Here is a 10,842-nt window from a genome sequence, read left to right as displayed (position 1 = left end):
TCAGAACAGACTTCAGAACAGACCTCAGAGCAGACCTCAGAGCAGACCTCAGAGCAGACCTCAGAGCAGACCTCAGAGCAGACCTCAGAACAGACCTCAGAGCAGACCTCAGAGCAGACCTCAGAGCAGACCTCAGAGCAGACCTCAGAGCAGACCTCAGAGCAGACCTCAGAGCAGACCTCAGAGCAGACCTCAGAACAGACTTCAGAGCAGACTTCAGAACAGACCTCAGAACAGACCTCAGAGCAGACCTCAGAGCAGACCTCAGAGCAGACCTCAGAGCAGACCTCAGAGCAGACCTCAGAGCAGACCTCAGAGCAGACCTCAGAGCAGACCAAGCTCCAAGCCTCACAGCCCTTCAGTAGCAGCGCAGGTAGATCCTCCGACGTCGGGGATGGAAGCACCGCTGTGACTCCTCCCTCCACCCCATGGAGCATGGCTGCTGCCTCAGTGAGGCTGAGGCCATCAAAACCAAGCAGCACTCATGGCCTGAGTAGGACTCCTTCACAGAGAACACCCCGGAACGGCCATTTTAGGTGGAGGCGGATGGTCAAACGCATGACCTCAGACGTGACGGTCAGCCTGCAGCAGAAGTTGACGGTGTCAGGAGTGGATAGCGAGTGGGGTGGGAACCACAGGTCGTCCAAAAAGAAATGTCTGTCCAGGCTGAAGAAGGGTCTGGAGGCTGGGTGGGAGTGGGAGGGGACAGGGAGGCTGATGCAGTGGGTCTCAGGGTAGAGGAGTGCTGGATGGATAAGATCCCACTGGTCCGAGAGTCCAAGGAGTATTGAGAGGCTTGTGATGAGAACATGTCTGAAGGAAAATGTCCTAAACATTATGCATATACCTAAACATCACTTTCATTTTATTTGTGTGTGAGAAAATATCTATTTGGGCAAAACAATAATATAACATCCTATAGGATAGAATATTTTAGGATACTGAAATGGTCTTACCTTTTACATGAAGAGGTTTCATTTAGCATTTCCTAAATATTACATCATGTTTACAACCTTTGCAATATTTACAACATATCCATTGTAAAATATGTTATTGTTAGCCTTTGTTGACACAGACCAAGTCAAACTGCAAAGTACCCCTAAATATCACATGCTCCATTTACCCTTTATGTGGTGAAGTTACTGAGGCAGTTTGGCCCGTAATATAAAAGTCATGGGCATAACTACTATCTGACAGAGGCAATTAAACACGCCGACATTTAAAATGATCTATAGTGCCTGTCTTCATCTAGTTGTCAATATTCAATGTGGCCCCATCTAAAACAAAAAGTGTATCACATTGATACCTCTGCACCTTTAAGTATTCAATTGACATTAAAAATGAATGACATTCCCCTCTCATGCTCATCTCCTCTCTCTCTGAGGTGATCAGTCGGGAGGGGTCACTGATTCTTTGGCTACAAGGCATCACTTAGCTCATTACTTTGTTGGGAGAAATATTGTCACAAATGAATGCCACTTGGTGAGGTATTGATTGGTTTCAAAATTCATTTCTATCTTATTCTTGATAATTGAAGTTATAGTTGCCCTGAGTTCAACTGACTGCATTCCAATGCATTTATTTGTTCAAAATGAGATATACAACTTTCTATAAGTGACATTGGAACCAATCAATTACCATGCTGTCATATTAATTATAATAATGGGTTTACTAAATAGGTGTATACAGTCCTGCCTGACCACTGTAGGCCTGAGGCAGAGGTCAACATTTTTACATAAATGATCAAGCCTGACCTCTGATACCCTCAACAGAGAGGAAATCATCAGTGTCAGTATACTACACTTGTACAAAAATAGAAAGTTGGACCATGGCGCAATAGGCTAGTCCCATATAAGTGCATGGTGCTGCCTGTGTGTAAATCTGGTTGGTCTCTTTCCTCCCATGTCCGACCCACTGCTAGACACCTGCCTCCACTGGGTATTCCCCTTGATGATCTCATTATCTGTTGGCTATAAAAAATAGGGAGAAGACGTCTGTGGTAACCAATAATAGGGACACAGAGGGCTTTACATCTTCTGGTTTAATTTGTGCTGACCTCTCAATGGTACTTGTTTTCTTACTTTATGGAAAAATCAATAACCGTTCTGACAGAAAACAGCTCCGAAGAAGAAATAAATGGGAACACCGTGGCACACTGTCAATCATTTCTCACTTACACAACAGCACGCTGCTGACTGCTGCTCAGTAGACTGCCGCTCTGTACTGAGGACTGAACAATCTCTGGGTTAAGTCCTACTGAAGCCCAAAGAGATGGAAAAATGGTATCAAGTAATGGAGGGTTGACAGTGGAACAACAGCCATATTTAGACATCAGGACATCCTAAGATACATCTGATGTTTTAGAGTTAAAGACACTTTAGAGTGTCTTAAAGTGCCTTTTAACCTTTTAGGTTTCAGTGGTCTCTCTCTGTTCATTCCATTAACCTCTTCATATTCTGTTTGATCTCAGAAACTTCCCTTGCCTCAAGGTCACAGCACATGCAGTATGTGCCCAGACCAGAGCCTGCTTTTAGCCAACCAAGTGCATGGGTAGCAGATGTTGGCAGCTCCAGCTGGGCTCCACATCCTTGATTAGAGTAGCATTGGCCTACTGGCAGGACGGCCACCTGGTGCCCAGTCTGGCCCAGAGAGCAGGCCTCACCTGTAGGTGGAGGCACACAGAGACACAGCCACTGTCTCCAGCTGTGGTGGTGGTACTGTTGGTGGACAACCTTGTCACCGGAAAAACACAAGCCATTGGCGTGCATTTGTCACGCTCCACTCCATCATTTTGTAATTTGGATTTTTTCAAAACTCTACGAGGAGTTTTGGTTTAGAGCTGTATTCCATTTGCTGAAGTTCATTTTCAGAAATCTCTGAGACTAATCCAATTACAGGAGCTCAGGGAGGGTGGGATAACCTTATAATCAGACGCCTATGGAAGAGGGCATGGATTTGGGCTGGGGCGGCTTGTTTGAAGAGCCTACAGATCCATTGTTATCAGCGCTTTGCCCCCCTCTGTCTCTGTCTCTTTATTCCACTGCTGAATGGGCCCAGGCTCAATAAATGGCGGCCGACTCGTAATCTCTGAGCAAACTAGCCTGCTTCTCCCAGGAGCCAGGGATTATATCCTATTGGATAGTGTGTTTTTGCTTCACGGAAAAGAAGGGAGCTTTTGTTCAACACTGGAATGCAGTTTTCATGTCTTATAACATGTAACTGTCCTTGTATTAATTGAGTGCCACCATGGTTGTAGGGAACATCAGTGTGAAGACTTATTTAGTGACATGATGCCTGATGCAAAGTATGTGATGGTACTTCTCTGGGATGAAGAAATGGAAGGTGAGTGTTTTTGATGAACGTTACCTGTAGTTGATACTAACACAGGGATGATCCCTTTTCTCGTAAGTGCATGTAAAACAGACTAAGTTTGACTAAAATGTTAGTTAACTTTTCCTGACAAAGGTCATGGGAGATGAAAGAGAGAGGTGTTTCCCAACTGGTCTCAAGAAAAATGGCAGCCTCAATTATTCATGGTCATTAAATAGATAGCACTTAATGGAAATGGTTTCACATTGGCTCAGGGCTGCTCCCAGCGACATCACGTTAGACCTTTAATATGGATAAATACTTAATGTGTGGCTCTAATTCATTGTGATCTTTTTCAAACTTTGCACCAAATCCCCCTATAGGAAGCAAACACATTTTCAACTCAGAAATGGAAGAAGCTGTTGTATCGCTGCCATCTGTGAGCCACACCTTCTTTGTGGTGGAGCACTTTTCTACATGTTCTGCTATTAACCCGTTACACTCCTACCCATATACATGTTGAAAATTGCATATTTGGGCACTGATAAGCGCCTAAATTGGAATGGAGTGGCTGTACAATAACATGCTATAAATGATGTGAGAGCTCAGGCTCTTCCCTTCACGGTGCTGTATGGGTTTTGACTGACGACAGCCGTTCTGAGAAGTTGCCCTAAACCCTCCTGCTAATTGGGCAACTTTTGTAAATGTTTTGTTTTCTGATTGAGGGAAATGCTGTAAATTAAGAAGACTCAAAGTATTTTTAAAGATGAGACGTTGATGATTATAATAAATACTGCTTTGAAGTCTTACAAGCAAGCCAAGAGTCCAAATGTGCACTTCACATTTCCATATCATAAAACTCTTGTCATATACAGTGTCAACATTTATGATCACTATGTTTGATTTTTAGTTATTTTATTTCACCTTTATTTAACCAGGTAGGCCAGTTGAGAACAAGTTCTCATTTACAACTGTGACCTGGCCAAGATAAAGCAAAGCAGTGCGACAAAAACAACAACACAGAGTTACACATAAATAAAGGTACAGTTGATGTACAAGATGACATGGCATCCCAACCTGGGTTGTTCTGAACAGAATGAGCCTATGGTTGTCTATCATGAAGAGGATTTGCCACTGAACACGCACCTGATGGACGCATGACTCTTTTGTGTGTGCACCTACGATCCGTTTCGCTGAACTGACCTGTGAAAGCTTAACGCTGTAAGATCGTATTTTCTCATTTAGCTAGTCATGTTGACAATAGAACGCGCTTTCAAATGATGCCCACCTGACCCAGATTGCGATATAAAATGGTGTGTTTTTTGATTGCCTAAACAACAACAGTAATTGTGTGATGGCAGGGCTGTGTTCCAAACAAAACAACTAGTTGTGCACACTGGAGAGGTGTGTGGCCACTTAGAGACACCAGTTAGTCATCTCACTCAAACACTTGTCATTTCTTTGTTTTATGCTGCACCTACCCCACATTTTCCAAGAATATTTGTATCATGTTACTGAATGTATCCAATGCGTATTTTCAGATTTCGTTATCCATAAATGCGGCAAAAAGTATAGTGAAATTAAAATGCGCATAAAATCGACAGCTTAATGTTTGGATTCAGTCATGTCAGGTAAACTGTTGTGTCCTCAATATTGGTCTAATAATTTTCCTATAATCTCCAAACTTTTCCCTTTCAATTGGTACTCTGCTTATGTAAATGCATTGGAATGCATTTCATATTCTGTATGAATCATTTAAATGTAGCTCTATCCATATAGGCCATTCCCATGAGTGTAAAGGTTTAAGGAGAAAGAGTATTGGGAGCCAGATTAAGAGTATACTGTACATCAGTGATGGGGGAAATATCGACACAGTTACATATCGAGATATTATTTTGAACGATATAACGTTATATTGTTGTTTACAATATTGCAATATTTTTACGCTAGTCAATCAAATTTCAATCAATCAAATGTATTTATAAAGCACTTCTTACATCAGCTGATGTCACAAAGTGCTGTACAGAAACCCAGCCTAAAACCCCAAACAGCAAGCAATGCAGGTGTAGAAGCACGGTGGCTAGGAAAAACTCCCTAGAAAGCCAGGACCTAGGAAGAAACCTAGAGAGGAACCAGGCTAGATTATAACAGAACATGGCCAAGATGTTCAAATGTTCATAGATGACCAGCAGGGTCAAATAATAATAATCACAGTGGTTGTCGAGGGTGCAACAGGTCAGCACCTCAGGAGTAAATGTCAGTTGGCTTTTCATAGCCGATCATTCAGAGTATCTCTACCGCTCCTGCTGTCTCTAGAGAGTTGAAAACAGCAAGTCTGGGACAGGTAGCACGTCCGGTGAACAGGTCAGGGTTCATAGCCGCAGGCAGAACAGTTGAAACTGGAGCAGCAGCACGGCCAGGTGGACTGGGGACAGCAAGGAGTCATCAGGCCAGGTAGTCCTGAGGCATGGTCCTAGGACTCAGGTCCTCCGAGAGAGAGAAAGAAGGAGAGAAAAATAGAGAGAATTAGAGAGAGCATACTTAAATTCACACAGGACACCGGATAAGACAGGAGAAATACTACAGATATATCAGACTGACCCTAGCCCCCGACACAAACTACTGCAGCATAAATACTTGAGGCTGAGACAGGAGGGGTCGGGAGACACTGTGGCCCCATCCGACGATACCCCCAGACAGGGCCAACAGGCAGGATATAACCCCACCCACTTTGCCAAAGCACAGCCCCCACACCACTAGAGGGATATCTTCAACCACCAACTTACCATCCTGAGACAAGGCCGAGGATAGCCCACAAAGATCTCCGCCACGGCACAACCCAAGGGGTAGTCAGTTGTAGCTGCACTAATACTAAAGTATTACTATAGCCTGTTCTCCATCTTCTTTTTAAATATTGAGCCAATTTGTTTTCAGCACTTTTATTTTCATGACTGATCAAAACTTGTTTTCTCGTGGCTCTCTTGTTCCTCTGCAGCAGACATACGGTGAGCATTGTGTTTGGAACATCGAATCCCAATCGTGAGAATCACAATATATATTGTATCGGCACCTACGTATCGTGATACTATCTTATCGTGAGGTCCCTGGCAATTCCTGGCCCTATTATACATATGTAAACTGTACTCAGAATATTCTCCTTAAGACCAGAATATTTATATATTAGACAGTCCCTCCATGATTCTGTGATCCAATTTGTTTTGCAAAATCAACAATTCTCCGTAAATGTCACCAATCACTGCACTATTTACGCATTAAACAGTCAAATCATCGTAATATTATTACAAAAATCAGGCATGTGTCATTTTAACCCGCACATATAAAGAAAATCAGAGGGAAATCCTGGACAGACAATAAAGAGCCAGAGAGAGAGAGAGTAGAAAAGCTGTGGGATAAGTAGCAATCGTCCTGAAAGGGCCATTAGTGCTTATTATAGGGGCTGCTGCATATAGCGAGGAGGACGCATGGTGAGGAGATATGCCCTCTACTGCTGTTGAACAGAAAGCAGTGTGCTCCAGATGCTCAGCCGTGTGTCCAGAGGTTGAGGACAGCTGAGGAGAGGCCTGGGGAACCAGGGTCTGGGGAAGGTGGTGGGGAGGTAGGGAGGGATGGTCCAGGAATGCTTGGTTAGGCCAAACGTCTTCCACATTCCCTGGAGAGGCCTGGTCCCTCTCACATCTGCTTCTTGGTGTGTGGGGAGATGGTGCTGGACCATCTGGCAGCAGCCTTGTCTGAGCCTGCCGTCACCGCCACGCCCGTGCAATATGGCAAAGAACCATACCAGCGTGTATCTGACCCCGCCGGTCTCTCTACCTGATCACCAAGGTCAACGCTGATCACCACAAAGCAAAATGCAACGTAAACAAGACCGTCAGACTTCCTCTGACCCAATGGACAAAAAGCCTCAAAGGACAGAGCTAGGACGTTTGTGTTACATTTGCCACTTGGCATGCTGTGAGATAATTTAAGACATTTCATAATCAGTGACTTTATTCCATCCATGGCAGTTTAAATCTAAGGATCTAAAAAACGAAATATGTAATTTTAGCACAATACAGAGATATTAATTCTTAAAATTCACCTTTTGTCAAACAGAACACAGTTCTACATGAACTGCATCAATGTCCACTTCATTAAGACGATCATTGTAAAAACAATTGGTGTAAAACAAATAGGTCTATGGAGCTTTTAGTCATGTGTGACCTTGGTGGCTCTATCTCTCAGCCCAAGGTGGCAGAGGTGTGACAGAGGCATAGACACCCGGGGTAGGGGCCCGTGGCAGAGGGGGGTGGAGGGATGACACGGGGGCCGCCAGGGGGCATGGAGAGGGCCAGCTATGGAGTAGCCTGGGCTGGAGCAGCCTTCACAGCAAATGCTGGCCAGTTGTTGTCCGCGGGTCCTGTTCACAGACGGAGGGGAAGGCAGGGGAATCTGCCACGCTCATGTCATCCTCCAGAACGCAGCACAGATTAGATTGGAGCTGACAGCGGAGGATATTCAATTAGATTGTGCATGTCACTCAGTGGTTTGGATCAGAGTCCTTCCCCATGCCTTGTGGGGAGTGCCCAGTGGGTAGAGCTCCCCTTGTCCTTTTTGTCATTTTATATTTATGTCGAACCTAGCTAGGGAATTGTTTTATTTGGTTATTGAATGTTAATTTTGAAATGATTCATCACAACTTAATTCATTTTTCTTGTTACACATGAGTATTGTCGCTACATAAAGACTGCTTTCTAATTTCAACATGAAATGCATACTGGCAATGATATTATTCTTCCTCTTTTGTAGTGATTCTGGCCTATTCACTAATGATGAGGGAAGACAAGGTATTTATGTAATATTATTATTCTGTGGCATTTACATGGAGTATACCCCCTTTTCCCTTACACCAGCCTCAATTTGTCAGGGCATGGACTCTACAAGGTGTTGAAAGCGTTCCACTGGGATGCTGGCCCATGTTGACTCCAATGCTTCCCACAGTTGTGTGAAGTTGGCTGGATGTCTTTTGGTTGGTGGACCATTCTTGATACACACGGGAAACTGTTGCAGTTCTTGACATAAACTGGTGTGCCTGGCACGTACTACCGTACCCCGTTCAAAGGAACTTAAATCTTTTGTCTCAAGGCTTAAAATTCCTCATTTAACCTGTCTCCTCCCCTTCATCTACACTGACTTGAAGTGGATTTAACACGTGACATCAATAAGGATCATAGCTTTCACCTGGTCAGTCTATGTCATGGAAAGAGCAGGTGTTCTTAATGTTTTATACTCTCAGTGTACATAACAGGTATGTATGTGCAAATTAAATAAAATACAACTATAGTAATGTAGTAAAATGCAAACAAAAAGCATGTAATAAGCCTTTTAATTCTAGCATTACCAGTTGGTTAAAAGGATGGAGATATGCCTTTGCTCTTTGTACGTGTAACATAATCCTGCGACGAGACAGAAGGAGGTTCCGATACAATAGGCTGGTTGCCGGGCACCCAGGCGGCTCTAATAAGGCGTTGTCATGTCGTGTTAATGAGCGCTGAAGCCTCTGCTAATCTCATTAGCCGTGGTGGGGCGAGGTAGCCCCTGATTTAACAGTTGTCACTACACCTTGACTGTGAGAGGCATGCCCCCTGCGTGCGCCCCGCTGACTGACAGGTCTGTGGAGAGAGCAGTGTCTGGGGACCAGGGTGGTCTTCTGTCTGTCTGTCTGTCTGTCTGTCTGCTGTGTGTGTGGTGTGGTGTTGGTGGAGAGTCTGTCAACAAATAGAGAGAGGATTGATGGAGGACAATTAGGAAATAGGCCCTCATGCAGACAGTACTTCATTCCATGGCTAATTGTACATCACCAAATTATAAATTGGTGCAGGCCATCCGTGAATACTTTTTTGAACAATCAAACAAAATGTGTAATACAGAATCCTATTAAATTGTCATGGAATTGCCCAATGTATACATTGTGACTAACAGTGTTGTATTTCCTGCCTGTGCTGTAGGTGATGATGAGCAGAGTGACTGGTTCTTTGAGGGGGAGTGTGGAGAAGGGGGATGGGCGTTCCCAGCCTGCTGCCCAGCTGGGACCCAGACACACCTCCTGTCCTAGAGGTACCAGACGCAGCTCCACCCTACTTCCTACAGCCTGCACAGCCCACTCAGAGATGTAATGGTCTTGCTTTTGATAACTAATACAAAATACTATGCACTTCCACTGTAAATGTATCTCTCCAGACTCTCCTGTCAACATGTCCCAGCATCCCTTTGGAACGCTTTCAACACCTTGTAGAGGCTGTTCTGAGTGCAAAAGCGGGTGCAGCTCAATATTAGGAAGGTGTTCCTAATGTTTTGTACACTCCGTGTATGTTATACAAAAAAATGTGTGTGTTGCAGGAGAGAATTAAGTATTTCTCTCAGGACCTCTACCACTGGCTGCCCTCCATTGGAAAACGAGACCGGAGCCAGGTATATTTGTGTTGACTATTGAATAAGACATTTCGGCTATCTAGCCCTATTTTGGTAGGTCTGGATGAACACCTTCTAAATGTGTTCCGGTTCAGCCCTCTGTGACCGTTACCTGTTTATCCCATTGACATGGTGCCAGTGTCACGCCCTGACCATAGAGAGCATTTTTATTCTCTATTTTGGTTAGGTCGGGGTGTGACTAGGGTGGGTAATCTAGGTTGTTTATTTCTATGTTGGCCTGGTATGGTTCCCAATCAGAGGCAGCTGTTTGTCGTTGTCTCTGATTGGGGATCATATTTACGTAGCCATTTCCCCACTGTGTTTTGTGGGATCTCGTTTATGTGTAGTTGCCTGTGAGCACTTCTTTGACATCACGTTTCGTTTGTTCTTTATTGTTTTGTGCGTTTCTCTTCAATAAATATGTGGAACCCATATCACTCTGCGCTTTGGTCCGAATGTTCTTACGAGGTTCGTGACAGCCAGACAGCTCCCATCGGAGATGCTTCTCTTCCATCTGCAAAACCAGTTAGGAGCACCACACAGCACTCATTATTGGCGGCATGGTTAGACTCCGCCTCTCCTGGGCCAATTGGAGCCATTGAGCCCATTCCCTTCTGAAGCTCAATATATTGACAGACATGGTTAACTCTCCTAAATGAACCAGTCACTAAACACAGGTCGTGTTATAACCAATGTATACTACATCAAAGTTTGTACCTCAGAGACGTGTGTTCAATGTCTGTGAGGTTTAGAACATTGACCAACTCCTCAGAGACAGGATCTCAAAGCGAGACCTTGTGACCTCCAGACTTGGGTGTTCATGTAGATGACATCACATCAAACAGCGTAAAGTTGTGCGTTCTGCTTTGTTGCTGTTGGTGTGTGCTCTCCTGGTCTTTAGTGTATGAGAGGGAATGGTCCCACAGAGAAGGTCATGTTAGGATGAGGACATGGGTAAGGCTGTAGAAACGCTTATCTGACTTTTGTGATATTAGCCACGTCCCCATCACAGCCTCCTGTGAAAGACTAGCTAGCACAGTCAGGTATATGGGGCAAGCTTGACCT

General features: G+C 44.3%; 1 pseudogene; it reads left to right on the top strand.

Moving 5' to 3' along the window:
* Window positions 1–350: 350 nt before the first annotated feature.
* Window positions 351–9,851, top strand: LOC129812101 (G patch domain-containing protein 2-like; annotated as a pseudogene).
* The last annotated feature ends 991 nt before the right edge of the window (window positions 9,852–10,842 follow it).

Source organism: Salvelinus fontinalis, chromosome 15 (genome assembly GCF_029448725.1).
Source record: "Salvelinus fontinalis isolate EN_2023a chromosome 15, ASM2944872v1, whole genome shotgun sequence".
Classification (NCBI taxonomy): Eukaryota; Metazoa; Chordata; class Actinopteri; order Salmoniformes; family Salmonidae; genus Salvelinus; species Salvelinus fontinalis.
The sequence above is the reverse complement of the archived record's forward strand: the minus strand, read 5'-3'. Positions and strand labels throughout refer to the sequence as shown.